At 40.9% G+C, this 15,970-nt stretch overlaps 1 long non-coding RNA gene across 3 annotated transcripts; it reads left to right on the top strand.

Moving 5' to 3' along the window:
* Window positions 1-9,341, top strand: LOC117077659. 3 transcript variants are annotated; one of them, XR_004434827.1, is made up of 5 exons: window positions 1-633; window positions 3,010-3,122; window positions 3,595-3,858; window positions 4,791-4,912; window positions 5,938-6,101. It is a non-coding gene; the product is annotated as an uncharacterized LOC117077659 (long non-coding RNA). The 3 variants fall into 3 exon arrangements; XR_004434828.1 differs by lacking the exon at window positions 5,938-6,101 and adding an exon at window positions 8,528-9,341 and having other exon boundaries at window positions 4-633; window positions 3,784-3,858; XR_004434826.1 differs by having other exon boundaries at window positions 7-633; window positions 3,784-3,858.
* The last annotated feature ends 6,629 nt before the right edge of the window (window positions 9,342-15,970 follow it).

Here is a 15,970-nt window from a genome sequence, read left to right as displayed (position 1 = left end):
ATCCTCCATTGAGCGGCATATGGTGATTATATACTTTTTTGAATATCGTTTCCCAAAGCCTGCAGATTTTCACTTTGAAATGAAACAATCCTCCTCTGGCTCCCCCGGGGACAGGCGTCTCCTGCGTTCTCCCGCGCGGCCTGGGGGACCCTTCTTTCAGAGCAGGCGCGCACCCACATCCCCAATGCCGTGGCCAGCGCCCAGTGGAGACCTCTTTCATAGGATCTAGAATAATCTTCTGGAGAACCCCACTCCATAGGCAGTGTTTGAGAGCTAAGGCAGCTCCCTTGCTCTGTTTTCCTGAGCCTAGCCCCCGGACTTTTGTGCCGTTTGCAGCTCTTTTTCACTTCGAATACCCGCATAGACACGAGCCCACTTCTGCCCTCTTCCTACGCTGGACGGCTCCAAACCCGCCGCGAGGGCTGAGGTGTTCACACCTGCCCACAGCAGCCTTCCTCGCCCTAAAGCGTCTCAAAGCTTCCTAAGCGCTTACATTGGTCTTGGGAGAGCCGACTTTGGCTTCTTTCTTTGTTTGAGGGACCGTGGAAGTGGCGGGGGTCCCCCGCTTGAGACCGCTTATTGTGAGCCCTCAACGGAAATCCTGCATGGAAGGCAACCGCCTCCCTGCTCGCGGTAAGCAGGACCCACCCCAGTAGCACGGACCGAATCCCATCTTTCTTATCTCTCGGAGGCTCCTTTCAAGCTGAGATCAGAGAGGGAGGGAAAAAGAAGAGAGAATCATTGTTCTTCTTTTTTTAATTTAATATACCAAGCCACCCGCTCAGGTCATTTATATGCTTAATTTAGTGATAAAAGTCAATAAGCAGAATCACAGGGTTCTTCCCTCTTTCTATTTCTTTCGACCACATTTTTCTACAGTAATTGGGAAAACAGTAAAATATATACACCCCTTTTCCCCGTTCAGTGCTTTGTCTGCAGTGCAATTATAATAAGTGTACTTTATTAATGTAATTTGTTTGCTTTTTTAAAGGCTGCAAGGGAAAATGTGCCTTTTAAGAGATTTTTTTCCCCATCTTATCTGGGTTCAGTTTGCAGAATTACACATACTCTGTGTGTAGACACCCACCCTCAAAAGCCAAACTCAGAAATTTCCTTGAAATGCCCGTTTTTATGATTCAGAAATATCCCGTGGGAAACCTATTGTGATGTTATACCAGGAACAATTAAATGGACCAAAGCAATGCAATTAAGGCAGAGAAGAAATAAGATGGAAAATGGGAAGAAATAAACAGATTCTTTCCCATTAAGTATTGTTTTGAGATTTCTAATTTTTTCAAGACCTCTAAGAAAATTGTGAGGTGTCACTTCTCTCTTCTGGGTCTATCTGTAATTGAATCTAGGTCACTATTCTAAAGCAAGAAAAGTCTGCTTTCCACTTTCCTACATCAGGCTGAAATTTGGGGGAGGGACAAGGGTCTTGCAGTTTCATTTAAAATGTAATGGTGGATGAACTGATAAGCAAATAGGGAAAAAAGAATCTGCTTAAAAGAAAAAAAAGGCATGGTTTTAATATGCTACAGATGGGGGGAAAATGATTTACATGAGAGTTTATTTCCTCTTTGCTGATATGAAAGAATTACAGATACAAAACCCACTGATCTATAGAATAAAAAAAGAAAAGAAATGTTATTTTCCTGTAAAGGTGTCAGTTCATTTATATTCATTTAACCATCCATCCATCAATTCACTTTCTCACTCCTTGCACATTCTCTCTGGCTCTGTTAAACCTTCGCCTACCAATAGGCTTTGCTAGAATATGCAATGAAGTTTTCTTTTAAAAAATAATGTGAGATTAAGATGAAGTAGGTTAAGATAAGTAAAGAGAGAAGGTTTTGTCATTGTTGTTAAATAATTACCCCCAATAATTCAGCATTATGTTTTATGATTTTAGAACAAAATTTTACTCATATTCACATCTCGTTACTGCCGCAGTTTGAGTACATACAACATGCCAGTGGTTAAGAATATATGCAGAGGATATGCAATTATCTTTTCATAAGATATGCATGCAATACAAAGAAATTTATTAGTTATAAACCTTCCTGTAACATAAAAAATGCAGCAAAAGATGAGTCAGATGTTGGGTCAATAATTCATTGTTTTATTAAAACAGCTGTTATCATAAGTATGAACTAGTTCACATTTCCCTAAGGATTTCCTGCTTGCTCAAGGTATAAGCAACATCAAATCTTCTATGTTTGAAGTTTCCAGGTCCAAATAAATGTATAGTAAAATTTGCATATATTAAGAAAGAAATGAGGGAGGCAGTCATTTGAGGAGCTTCCAAGTGCTAGAGAAGATTACATAAGAATAGGTTTTACTTTTCCTGAAATAAAAATTGATGACCAGTATGACAGATATTTCCTCCATATTCTCCGAAATAAAGGGGTAATATAGTGTCATCCCCTCTTTCAATGACACGCAAATGAATGATTGGAGACCTATAGACCTAAGCAAGGACAAGACCAACAACCAGCATCTGATGCTGGTTTTCATAAGTAAGAAAAACAGTACATTGTTTAAGACAGCAATGCATTCTCACAGGATGAATCTTCTCCAGACTGAAGACCATTTCCTTCAATCTTTTTTTTCTGTCTTATCCCTTTTTCCTCCTCTTGTTTGGTTTTCTTTTCTTTTCTTTTTTTTTTAACCTATGAATACTATTGATGAATCAGAAATTTTCTTTCTAGGTCTTCATAAATTATCAGCATAATTCTTTGCATTGCCTGTTTCTCCCTGGTCTCACTTTCTCTCACTGTGGTAAACCATTTTCTTACTCACCTAATTTTTAATCGACCAAACTGAGCATGAGGCAAAAGGATGAACAGTTTGGGCAGAAGTTAAAATGTCTCATGTATGTTTTGACTCAAACTCTATAGACTTATTTGTAGCAAGTGCTTATGACATAAATCAGCTGGATGAGAGGGCAGCTTTAAGGCATTTTAGAATTGTTTCTTACCATTGTCTTTTACTTCCTGGGCTCTTCAGTGTTTGTCATAATTATACCTAGTTAGAAGGCTTCATTTGCTTTGAGTTATCATTGAGAACTAAATTGAGAAGAAAAGAAGTGAAGGCCTGAAGATATGTCATCTGTAGAAAAGGTGAGCTGAACTTTTCTCTGTCTGAATATACTTTGGGTTTACAATGAGGCATTTACGTATTTGTATAAATCGGTTATACTCTGAGCTAATGTGAACACAAACTTGGTATAAATACAGATGACTCCCTCTCTGCTGCTGTGGCAGATTCAGTTGACACCTGGGGCTCAGACCAGTCTTTTTACCACATGCTTGGTGAAATTCAAAGTGTATCACACAACTACAGCAGCATTCATGGCCAACCTATTTGGTAGGAAGGATTGAAATCAGATGGGAGGTCAATTTGCTGTCTAAATCAAACAAACTTAGCTCCTTTGCAGATAATTGAAGATGCTGCAACATTGCCTGAAAACATTTTATAATAAACAGGTGAAATAAGTGATAATGAAGGTGGCTTTGGATTTTTTATTTTAGAAGGAGATATTTCATAGAAAATATGAATTCTTGTCTCATGATTAGTGTCTCTCTGCAACAGCCTCATCCTTCTGCAGATGACCTCTTCTCGAGCTTTCTTGGCAAATCAAGAGCTTCTGCCTTTTGGGGGACATCCTCTTGACCTCCCACCCATGTCAGCTCTTAGAGGACATTCCACAGGAACATTGTCTTCTTGTCCTCCAGTATTTTTTATGGAAACAGAAATTAGGTTATCTTCCTTATGCTCTAGACAGACATCTGAAATCATCAAACCCTTGAGAGAAAGAGCCCTCATTCTTTTTTGAGACAACCTGGAAGAAAACAGGTAAATTTCATTTGTGATGAACTGTTGCCAGAAAGAAAATTGCCATTATGATTTCATTCTTCTTCATTGGGGAGGGCTCAAGAGTAGGATAAATTCAGAAAGAAAAATAGTTCTTTGGATTGAGGCCAAAAAGGATATTCGTTAATTTCTGTCTTTTGGTCATCCTCTGAGTTGCAACTAGAAGTCAAAATGTATTCCTTTAGTTAGTAAGGGGGAAACCAGTTGAAAAGACCTTAATTAGTTAATGCATTTGCCAACCCCTTGTGTTTCAAATTCTTTACTCTCCTGAACAGCAAATAATTTCCTACACCCTAGAAGAATTCAGATCCTCTATGCTAAGATTCCACACCTTTGTCAATGAAGCAGGGTAGGAAAGGGATGATGAAGGGATTGGCATGCCACTGTCAATTAATCATGAAAATTTTAGTAATTGACCTTTAGTCCCCTACTGATGGTGTCAGCTTCATTCATATATTCTTTCCCTTGAAAAGAAAGGGCAGCATCAAAAGCTCTGACTGTCTTGCTAGGAGAAATCTATGATACTTAAAGACAAAAAACCTGGAGTGCCATCAGGCCAGCCCTGGAAGTCTGCTGGAACCTGATAGAGATATTGCCTGGCACAAAAGCCCAAGGCTGAGCACCAAGCCTCAGACCATTCATTTCATGAAGTCCTGGCTTGGATGCAAAAAAAGAAGTCAGGAAACTTGTATTTTACTTCCAGTGGCATCGACTGTGCCTGGAATGGTGTAAAATAGTCCACTGGATGCAAATGAGTAAGATTTTGATTTCTCTGCAATCAGTGACTAAAAGAAAATCCAGCATTGTTTACAGTGTTTAGGTATCATCTCAACTAATGAATTAAATGAGATTGCTTTTTCTTTCATTAAAATGTGTTTTAGGAATATATTTTAATTCATTGTGTCTCTTTCCAGGACTCTGAAGATTTGTCTCCATATTTTCTGGAAAGATGTACTCTGTTTGCAGTAAGAGGGAGCCACATGGTTTATCAGATGGTTGTTAACTGAGCATTCTGTGCAAATAATTTGTGCCTTAGGTATTTGATCTTGTTAAATTCTCCCCAAAGCATTATTAGGTAGGTAGTACTATTTTGCCAATTTCAGATATGAGAAAAGTGAGGCTTAAAGACATTAAGTGACTCACCCAAGAGCTCACAGACCTCACACGGAGCTGCTATATCCAAGCTCTCTGTCTTCCCACTACTGTCTTTAAAATCAAAGGCTTACTGGAGGTGGTTAAAGGAAAGAACAAAGAACCTATGGCATTCACAGCTGAGGAAGAGTCCAAGGAAGGAGGGTAAGGGGAAGGAGCTGAAACACCCTCCCTGTCTCAGTTTGATGTGGAATATTCAGAATCTAAACTGATCAACATCTGTCACTGAACTCTTACTAGTTGAGCCCACAGTGCTTCAGCTTTATCATCCCAAGTCTCACTGGCTGCTTCTAAGTCTTGCAGACACAGCCAGGGACCAGGACACCACCAGGACGATCCCAAATCATCACATATGAGAGGCACATTTACAGGCACGGATTTCCTGCAAAACCTACCAGATGAGCCCCCAGCCCCTTCCAGACCCATTTCATGATGCTCATTCCAGAGCAGCCTTCTTTACTACACAGCTTAGCAATTGAAGGTAAATATGTTGGGAAGGAAAGAAAAAATATTCCTGAAAGTCCTATGTCTTGTTCTCCTGCCCTTAATCGGGTTTAGTAAATCTATTACCCTGATCATCCCCTTGAATTTCTAAACTAGATTCTTCAAATCTGCCCAATCTCTCTGTCTTTGCCTTGAGATACGAACAATGTTTCTTGCTTGCTCAGCCTGCATTGAGCTGTTGGGTATAAATCATGTAATACCAAGTGGCTTTTGCATTTCCCTGCTAATGATAGTTTGCATTCGATGCATCTTTCTAGAAGGTTCAAAGCTTGCCATAAATAAAAAGTTACTGATCACTATATTTATGTTTAAGGCAATATTGGGACTTTCCAAAGCCTCTCAGTTGTTTTGGACTCAACTTTTACAGAGCTTCTATGAAACATGCTCATTTACTCGTTCTTCTAGATTTAGAATTCCACCCTCAGCTGGAATATAGATGATCCCTAACAAGTCACATGAAAAACTGAATTGTGGAGCCAGAAGAGTGAGTCCTTGGAGAACTAAGGACCAGAGACCTGTGAGCAAGATTTGATAATTTTATAAAAATTAAAAGATGATTTGAAATGTTATTGGTCTTACTAAAACTTTTACTTGTGAACTGCAATGGATGACATGATCACTTGTGCCAATTATAATTTTATACCCAAGGACTATAGAGCATTGGATAGATGCGTTGGGCAGGTTTCTCACAAACACTGACAGAAAGGCCTGACAAAGGATGGGAGGACAAACTAGGGGGGTTGCCAAGTAGAAAAACAGAAGAGATGTCTGAATGTGCATCCTGGACTCTGCCCTTTGGTAAGGGACTAAAGGTCCCTTATGATGTTCTTTCAAATTTCACCGTCACAATTTTAGTCACGTCCATCTATAATATTATTTACTTTAAGATTTTTCTTTAAATTGACTCACTTTTTCACTTTAGGCTCATCCCAGGCAATAATGTATATAAATCATAAGTTTATTGTAATAGATTTTTTGTAATAATAATCAAAATTAAATGTATTCCTCTGTAACAGAGATAATTTCTCAAATTACTTTGGAAAACACCAATTTAAAGTGCTCAGTTTACCACTTGAGGAAAACGAGAGAAGATCAGAGGAGTAACGCCATTTTTCCAAGGTCACACAGCCTGACAACTGGAAAGCCTAGCCTAGCACCTAAGTCTTTTAGGTATTGGCCCAGTACTCTTTCCTTCTATCATCTTTCTCAGAGGCTAAAAAAAAAAAAAAATAACTGTCAGGCAATTAGCACTATCTCTTGGGGGTAGAGGGCATGAAGATGCACCAGGTTCTCTCATAAAGTTTAAACACTTTCTCGGTGGTGCTAAACCTTATCTTGGTTACTCAGACTGTCTTCAGTCTATTAATTATATTGCATAAAACCTAACACATTTCCATGGGAGGAGCTCTAAGGGAAGAAGGACCTGAATGGGTTTTGAGAGCCAGGGACTGCCTATCCTTTAAGAAGGTCATCTGGGCAGGAGAAAGCAGGAAGGGAAGGGAAAGGCCACTAACCATAAGCAGTCCAACTGTGGGTAAGTCACTAGTGTCAAGGAATGTAGTCTCCTCAATCAGGCGGGGTCCAGGTGCTGCATACTGCCCAAACTGCCTGCTTTCCCCTGGATATTTGTTTTAACTTGGAGCATGTCATGGCCTCAGAGAACTGAATTCTTGATCTGTGGCCTTTCAAAGTCTATGATTGTTTCCAACATCACATTGTCTCAGATTTGTCACTCACAGCACAGATTCCAAAGGAGCCTTCAGTAAAAGAAAGAAAAGAAAGAAGGAAGGAAGGAAGGAAGGAAGGAGGAAGGAAGGAAGGAAGGAAGGAAAGAAAGAAAGAAGAAAGAAAGAAAGAAAGAAAGAAAGAAAGAAAGAAGAAAGAAAGCCAGTGAAAGAGTTTAACCCACACAAAAGCAAAGCAAAAAGCACCCAACAAATCACGCATTTTGTTGCAGACTTGTGCTAATTTTGTTTATTTGTTTATTACAAGGTGCTCTAAACCTCCTGGGGTATTCCACAGCTTTAATGACTATGTGTAACACCGCCCAGCTAACACTGCTTTTCCATTCAGTCAACTCAGTCTCATAGCAGTCCTCACAACTACCTGGTCTCAGGTATTATTTTACACAGGAGGCTGGAGCTTTGGGAAGTTAAGTGGCTTGCCTACAGTCACAAAGCCAATATGAAGAGGACCTGAAACTCAGATCTTTTTTCCTTCCCAATTTGGGATTCTTGCTGTCACCCTATCACACTTCTAGACCTGTATCTCTTGCATCTCTACCGGTCTTTCCTCAAGTCCACATACATTTCTCCAGGGTCCTGATGTCCTTCATCAGCCTTACCTTGGCACGATAAGTAATTCACTGGGAGTCTTCTGCTTTGGATTTGTTTTGTCTTTCTCATTCTTTTGAGGATGCAGATTAGCATTCTGGCTAATCACTTGGGTATTAAAAGTCAGACCCTCTGGGCCTAAATCCTAGAACTACTCCTTGCTAGCTATGCCAACATTAGCAAGTAGCTTAACCTCTCTGTGTCTCACTTACTTCATCTGCAAAATCGAAACTGAAGTAGTCTTCGTAGGTAATTATAGCCCTGAAGCCCTCACAGGATTATTTTGAGGATTAAAGGACAAAATAGTTACGAAGTACTTAAGTACCATTATGTTAGATATAATTTTGAGTGTTTTCTTTATTTTTTTCACCCCTTTAAAAAATCTTCTTTTGAATTCAGGATTCCTTTTCTCCATATATTTTTATGGTGAATGAGAATATCAGCTTAGGGTCTATTCTGTTCATCTCTTGAAAACGACATTATACTTTTTCTTTTGAAAAATGATACAAAGAGAACCCCCAGCCTTTTCCCCCTCTCCCTGTGGCTACCCTTTTCCCATCATTTAAAAAGGTTATTTCTTTTCTTCATAGCACAATGTGGTGGGATGAAGGTGAAATGGTTTAGAAACTTTTAAATTGACGTATCTTATTTGTTTCCCCCAGTTTTACTGAAAAGAAGAAAATCTCTCCAGTTTCAGAAACACTGGCCTTTTGGATACTGAGGAGTTGGAAATGGAAAGGGGATTTTAATGAGTTTCTCGGCAATGAGGCTAGAGAAAACATTATCCATCTCCCCCTGCTCCCCAATTCAGCAGCTCCCTGACTCCTGTTTTCATCACAGTCCTGTTAGATAATTACAGCCTCGAAGACCTCCTGTTCCTTCTTTCTGTGCTCCCTGAATCTTCTCTCCCAGAGCCAGGACTACTTGGAAATTTTCAGCCTCTATTAGTTGTCTGCTCTGGGAGCCTGACTCCTCCCATCCATCATCTCTTTATTCTCCCCCTTCACCTACTGTAGTGTCCCCACTCTCTCACTTTACCTCAGCCCCTTACCCTTCCTTTCCCTCTATACCCTTTTCCTTCGGTCCACAGTCAGGATGTACCAGTTGCATTCAGGCCCTTTTTGACACTAAGAATTCAGGGGGACAAAGTCAATCCCTGGAGACTACTGTCTTCCCTTTAGTGATGCTAATGAATATAATTCCTGATCTGAAATTACCTGCATTTTATTTGGCTGCATCTAGTTTTCCGCCACTTACTGCCTGCATAACCATAGGCTATGTACCCTACCTCTCTCCAGGTTTGTTTACTCCTCAGTTAAAAGGAGGATTAAAATGGCAATCGCAACACCTTGCCACAGATATATTAGGAAGATTAAATGAGATAACATGCAGGGTGCCCAGCCTTCCTGGCACATAGTAAATGCCTATAAAATGTAACAAGTGTTATGTATTATTATTAAATTGTATCTACATGGTGGAAACTAATGGACTACTTTATTAATTTGGATTTCTCTCTTTTTCCTTTCCTGTGATATTTAGGCTGGAAAACCCTGTATAGTTTAAAAAATTAGTTGTTTAGTCATTGTTTATACAATCTAGATTACTTAATAATCTCTCCAGTTTTTATATAGACCCAATGACACACGGAATAACAAACTAAGGGAGAGAGTTTGGCCCACACCTTCAGAGTCAGAAAACAGAGTTTTAACCCAGATAGAATGGGGAAAGAGCTTATAAGCTGTGGTCTGTGCATACCCAGAGTCTTTTTTTTTTTTTTTTTTTTTTTTTTGAGATGAAGTTTCGCTCTTGTTACTGAGGCTGGAGTACAGTGGCACAATCTCAGCTTACTGCAATCTCTGCCTCCTGGGTTCAAGTGATTCACCTGTCTCAGCCTCCTGAGTAGCTGAGATTACAGGCGCCTGCCACCATGCCCAGCTAATTTTTTGTATTTTTTTTAGTAGAGATGAGGTTTCACCATTTTGGCCAGGCTGGTCTCGAACTCCTGACCTCAGGCTATCTGCCCACCTCGGTCTCCCAAAGTGCTGGGATTACAGGCGTGAGCCACTGTGTCCAACCTCCCAGAGCCTTATTCCATTTTATTTTATATATTTTTTGAGACAAGGCCTTGCTCTGTCACCCAGGCTAGAGTACAGTGGTGCGATCATAGCTCACTGCAACCTCGACCTCCTGGGCTAAAGCTATCCTCCCACCTCAGCCTCTCCAGTAGTTGAGATTACAGGCATTTGCCATCACATTTTTTTGTATTTTTGTAGCAATGGGGTCTCACTATGTTGCCCAGACTGGTCTTGAACTCCTAGGCTTAAGCAATCCTCCTGCCTCAGCCTCTCAATATTCTGGGATTATAGGCATGCACCACCATGTATGGCCTACCTGGGGTTTTAGAATTTTAGAGCTTAGAGAAACACTTGAGAGCTTTGAGGTCACTCTGCCATTTGATATTAAAAAAAAAAAAAAAAAATCAAGGGCCAGGAACAGCAAAGTGCCATGGTTAAGGTCACACAGGGGACGGTGGCAGAGAAAAGTTATTTGGGCCTACCTTTATGTAGGCTGCACTTCCCTATGCTGCCAGAACAATGAATAAGAAAAGGAAAAATTTAGTCCATTGTTTTGGGCCTTCTTTTGATACTGAATGCTTTTGTTTTTGTGCCTGTACACATGCGAAGCCTCTGGTGGAATGGTCTGTGGGCACTGTGATGGACAAGCAGCACTGTTAATACTGGTGGCTCAAAGTAATGACTGCCTGTGTGTTGGCTGCCTACGCTATGCCAGGGCTTTGTGTTCATCTTCTCATTCCATCTTTACTATTTACTGTAACTCTTCAAGGTAATGTGATTCTACCTTGAGGATCCAGGAGACTAAGTATGCGGCCCACTGTCCTTACTGACCCAGGTGCATATTGAGATCTGTGCGTCTGCAGAAAACATGCACTTTTTCGTGTGTCATGCTGCTTAATTCATGCTCAGAACTGACTACCTGAGAAAGTGACAAGGAGAGAAGTAGAATGTGAAAGGACAAGGCTCAGAACAAGAGAGTAAAGTTGTTTGGAAGAATCAATTCGAGAAGACTTCCTGGGAGAGGTAGTTTTGTAAAGAGTTGAGGGTAAGTCTGTACGAGGACATGGAAAAACATAAGTCTAGTTTACAAATGTGTGTTTTCACTGCCTCATATTCAGTTTCTGTGTCAAATGTTTAAAAAGGCTTGCTGTTTTTATTTAATAATATAAAACAAGGCAAGACTGACTTTTTCACCCAGCATAATTTCTTTCGTTTATGTGACATTCTTGAAAATATAAAAGTATGGTGATGAAGAACAGATCACTGGTTGCTGAGGGTTGAGAACTAGGGGAAGGTGTGACCAACAAATGGATTGCACCAGGAAATTTTTGAGGCGTTAGAACTGTTCTGCATCCTGATTGTAATAATGGTTGCATGAATCTACCCACATGTTAAAATTTGTAGGACTGTCAATTGTATTGTATCTTAATTTTTTCAAATCTATTTATTTATTTTAAATTCACATATAAAATATGTATTTATCATGTACAACTTGATGTTTTGAAGTATACGTACATTTTGTGTATATATTTTTTAAATAAAACAAAATTATAAAACAAGGCACAGAAACACATTGAAGAACACTTGGGTTGTATTCACAGTGATGGGAAGTATCTTGTTAAATCAGCCCTTCTTCAGTATGTCACCTGGTGCCTCTCATGGTATAGGCCTGATATCCAGCTAACAACTGACCTTCTCAGGGTACCAGCCGAGGGCAAGGGGCTTGTCCCTTATAATTCTAGGTTCCAACTCTTCTGTGGGCCCGTTTATTCACTCCACCTGAGCCAGTAGGAATGGGAGTAGGGATGGATGGACAAGGGAAGGAGGGGGATCACATTCGGGTGGGAATGTACATCTTGCTACCAATGTTGTTTTTTTCTTTTTTTTAAGAGGCCTTGCTATCATCCCAGAGTATGGATGACATTTCTCCTAAACCTGTTATCTCATGAAATTAAATACAGATAAAGAAATTATCTAAGAAGGAATGTTACTCCATTGTAGCATTAAACCCTCTTGCAACCATAATGCAACTGCTACCATTTACTGAGAGCCTTCTCACGGGATCAGGCATTTTACTTATATGTGCTGCCTCTGTTCTTCCTCACAACCATCCTATTGAAGAGGTTGTCATTTCCTCATTCCTCATGTGAGGAAATAAGAGTTGATAACTTTGAGCACAGTTAGAAGGCTAATCCTTGGCAGAGCAGGGATTTTTTTTTTTTTTTTTTTTTGAGACGGAGTCTCGCTCTGTCGCCCAGGCTGGAGTGCAGTGGCCAGATCTCAGCTCACTGCAAGCTCCGCCTCCCGGGTTTACGCCATTCTCTCGCCTCAGCCTCCCGAGTAGCTGGGACTACAGGCGCCCGCCATCTCGCCCGGCTAATTTTGTATTTTTTTTAGTAGAGACGGGGTTTCACCGTGTTAGCCAGGATGGTCTCGATCTCCTGACCTCGTGATCCGCCCGTCTCGGCCTCCCAAAGTGCTGGGATTACAGGCTTGAGCCACCGCGCCCGGCCCAGAGCAGGGATTTTAATCTAGGTCTCAGACTCCAAGTGCTCGTGTCCTTCCTGTCACTTCCACTGGCCACTTCAGCTCGGGTCATCCAGGTCTACTGAGGAGACTGCCCTGCCCCACCTCTCCTCCTCCTCCTCCCTCACCGCTATGGGCAACCTCATTTCCCAGCCTGCCCATTTGGACTCCTCACCCCAGATCTTACCTTTACAACCTGTCCCCAGTGTCACCCAGCCTCTTAAGAGGTTTGTCCCTGCTTTGACTCCATCTATTCCCAGCCCTCCCATTCTTCCCCTTTATGCTCTTGGAGCTATCACTAGTAGCTTGGAAACAGGGAGGATATACAAAGTCAGGAGAAGATGAGCTCCTGGCAGTCCACGTGGTCAGCCACACTTGTCCTTACACACTGCGTTATAAAGGGTGCTCAGGCAGCTTAAGCTGTTGGCTGATCAGACTGTTACTCTTTATCTCTTCGTGCATAGATATGAGTGTTGGAGGGAACTTCAGCCCTTATCTTCTCTAAGTTGTAGGAATTGACAAGACCTTGGTGGGCTGACTTGGGAATCCAGCCATCATGCAGAGCTGTGATCCTCAAAGTGTGTACCAGCGTCAACTGGGAGCTTGTTAGAAATGCAGATTCTCAAGCCCCTGCACAGACTTACTGAATCAAAAATTCTGGGGGTGGGGCCCAGCAATCTGGGTTTTAACAACGTCTCCACAGGTGCTTCTGAAGCTTGGAAAGTTTGGGATTTACTGATCTAGACCAATGCTTCTCAGGTTTTAATGTACATAAAAATGCCAAAGAGTCGGTTGCCAGATTTAGCAAATAAAAATACAGATGTACTTATGGAATATGCTTATACTAAACAAATGCATTGTTTATCTGAAATTCAAATTTAATTGGGTGCCCTGTATTTTATCTGTCAACCCTACCTGAGTATTTTCTTAAATGCAGTTTCTGATTCAGTAGGTCAAAGGTGAATCCTGAGATTCAGTATTTCTGACAAGCTCCCAAGTGACGGATGCCCAAGCTGCCAGACGCACTGATAGCAAGGATCTAGAGCTACTCTTTAAATGCAGATTCCGAAGCTCTCCCTCAACCTACTGAGTCAGGTTGTCCCAGGGAGACACTGATTTAGAATGTTGTAACCAAGGGACCATGCGTTCTGAGTCACAAACATCCCATTTACAAACTGTTAAATTCAGGATTCACACATAGGTGAGACTCTGCATACACAGTAGTGGAGACAACCAGGAATGGGGTGGTTTTGCTGAGAGGCAGGGAGGAAAAGAGAAATGTGATGAAGTAGAACCAACTCACATGGAACGGAGGACCCAGGAAATAGGAAGCTTGTTGCAACTCTGGGAAGGAGTAAAACTTGGGGCTCCCCATCCCCCAGGACCCCGAAACACAAGCAACACCTCCATGTGCAAGATGCTAATAGGCACATTTATTGAGTCTCTCCTGTGTTGAGAAACTCTAGGTGATATCTCATTTCAGTTTATTCTCAAGCAACACTTTGAAATTGAAATTCTTTCCCCCTTCGAGGAGGTGAAGAACCCAAGGCTCAGAAAATGCTAAGGTCATACAGCTAGCAAAACCTGGAGTCGGGATTTGCACACAGGTCTGCTCCCAAAGCCTCTCTTCACTACCTCATGTCTCTCTGCTGATGCTCATTCTGTGGTAGCTATTGAAGCACAGTGGTGGTTCCAGGAGACAAGTGGCCACTGTCCTCTACAGCTGCAGCAGCAGATTCCTTTCCTTACGGCATCTGCCTTCAACACCCTCCCACCTGGGCCCTCCATTCCATCACATGATGCTCAGATCGTGACCTGCACAGACTCAGCATGCTCGGTGACTCACCTATGGCTTCTCTCCAGAGTGTACCCCACATGTTGGAAGCTACTAGAGAGGGCCTGACCACCTGCTTCATTAGGCCCATTAGCTTTCTTCTTTTGCAGGAGCCAGATTTGTCATGTATTTATTCTTGATGCATTTTTTTTCCTTTGATCTTCCAGAACAGCCACTTCAATTTAGGTTTCTACCTGGACATGATAAAATTCCAAGCATGTTCTCACCCCCATCCCAGGTTTCAAGGTGTATTAGTTTAAAGAATTCCTCCCCATCTGAGGAAGTGTTATTGTCTGAGCAATACCAGAGTTGGAGGTCCCAGACTCACTGAGGGTAAGACGTTAGAATTTCAAACTCTTAATCCTATTGATTCCCAGTCCTTTTGATCTTTTCAGCACCTGTCAGGAGAGCTGAGTTTATATAATTGGGGGGAGGGTGACTGATTGGCTCTGGTTTTATTACGACCTGTTTGTGTCATTTAATTAATAATAAAAACAGCTGCAGCTGCTGAACCACTTGAGGACATCCTTGTAGCTTCTGCTCTTCCAAAAGCTCAGGCAATTATTTGGGTTCCAGGAAGGTGACTGAATCAAATCATCAACCTGGGATGGTGTTTGTTTTGCCTTTAAGCAACCTCCAGTCGTCCTTTGTAGAGTCCATAAGTGAATAGAATAACCAAGAAACACACAGCTCTTTTCAAGGACAGAAAGGGGAAGAAAAGTAATATTTCCTGAGTGTTTAGGCTGTGCCAGGCACTTAACTCGCTTAATCCTCTCAATAGCTTTGAGTCGTAGGTCTTATTATCCCCATTTTACAGATTAGAGAGTTTAGCCTCAGAGGTTAAGAAACATGCCCCAAGTTCAAACAGCCAGAAAATGACAAGGCTGGGATAAGAACTCAAGTCTGTCTGATTTCAAAGTCATTGTGTTTTCACACTGTGCAGGTTGAAGAATTTCTTAATGCATCCTGAAAACTAAGAAAACTTGTTTGGCTCTGTTTTGTTGCTTCTGCATTTTTTTAAATGAATACAATGTGCTATTTAAAAGTCCTAGGTTCTCACTCAACCAAATATGAAGACTCATTAAAAGCTCTGCTAAGTAAGTGAGAAATATGAATAGGTCAGTGAAATGATATAGGAATCCTGAGAAACAGGTCAATGAAAATCAGTCAGGGAAGTGATAGACTAATAAATGGTGTGGGGGCAACTGACTTTCAATATTAAAATAAAGCTAAGTTCCTATCTCATCTCATACACAAAAACAAATTCCAGATGGCTTAAGTATCTAAAGCTTAAAAGAGAAAAAATTGAACATTTTAAATTATTAGAAAAAAATATAGGAGAATATCTTAGGGCAGAGAAGACACCAAAAAATAGAAATAATAATGGAAAACATAAATAAACTTAGCTACATCAAAATTTAATTTTTGTAAAACAAAAACCCAACTTACAAAGTTAAAAGGAGAGAAGTAGCCTGAGAGAAGATATTAGCAAGACTTACAACAGTCGAGATTAGTATTGAGAATGTATTAAGAAACAAATTTTTTAAAAACTCCTACAAATCAATAGCCAAAGGCAGACAACCTAGTAGATAAATGGGCAAAGATTATAGAACAACAAGGTCACAGAAAAGAAACCCACACCCTCAGAATAAACAAATAAAAAAAGTGTT

This window comes from Trachypithecus francoisi, unplaced genomic scaffold, assembly GCF_009764315.1.
Source record: "Trachypithecus francoisi isolate TF-2019V2 unplaced genomic scaffold, Tfra_2.0 Lachesis_group0, whole genome shotgun sequence".
Taxonomy (NCBI): domain Eukaryota; kingdom Metazoa; phylum Chordata; class Mammalia; order Primates; family Cercopithecidae; genus Trachypithecus; species Trachypithecus francoisi.
Note: the sequence above shows the minus strand (reverse complement) of the source record. Positions and strands in the feature narration are given on the sequence as shown.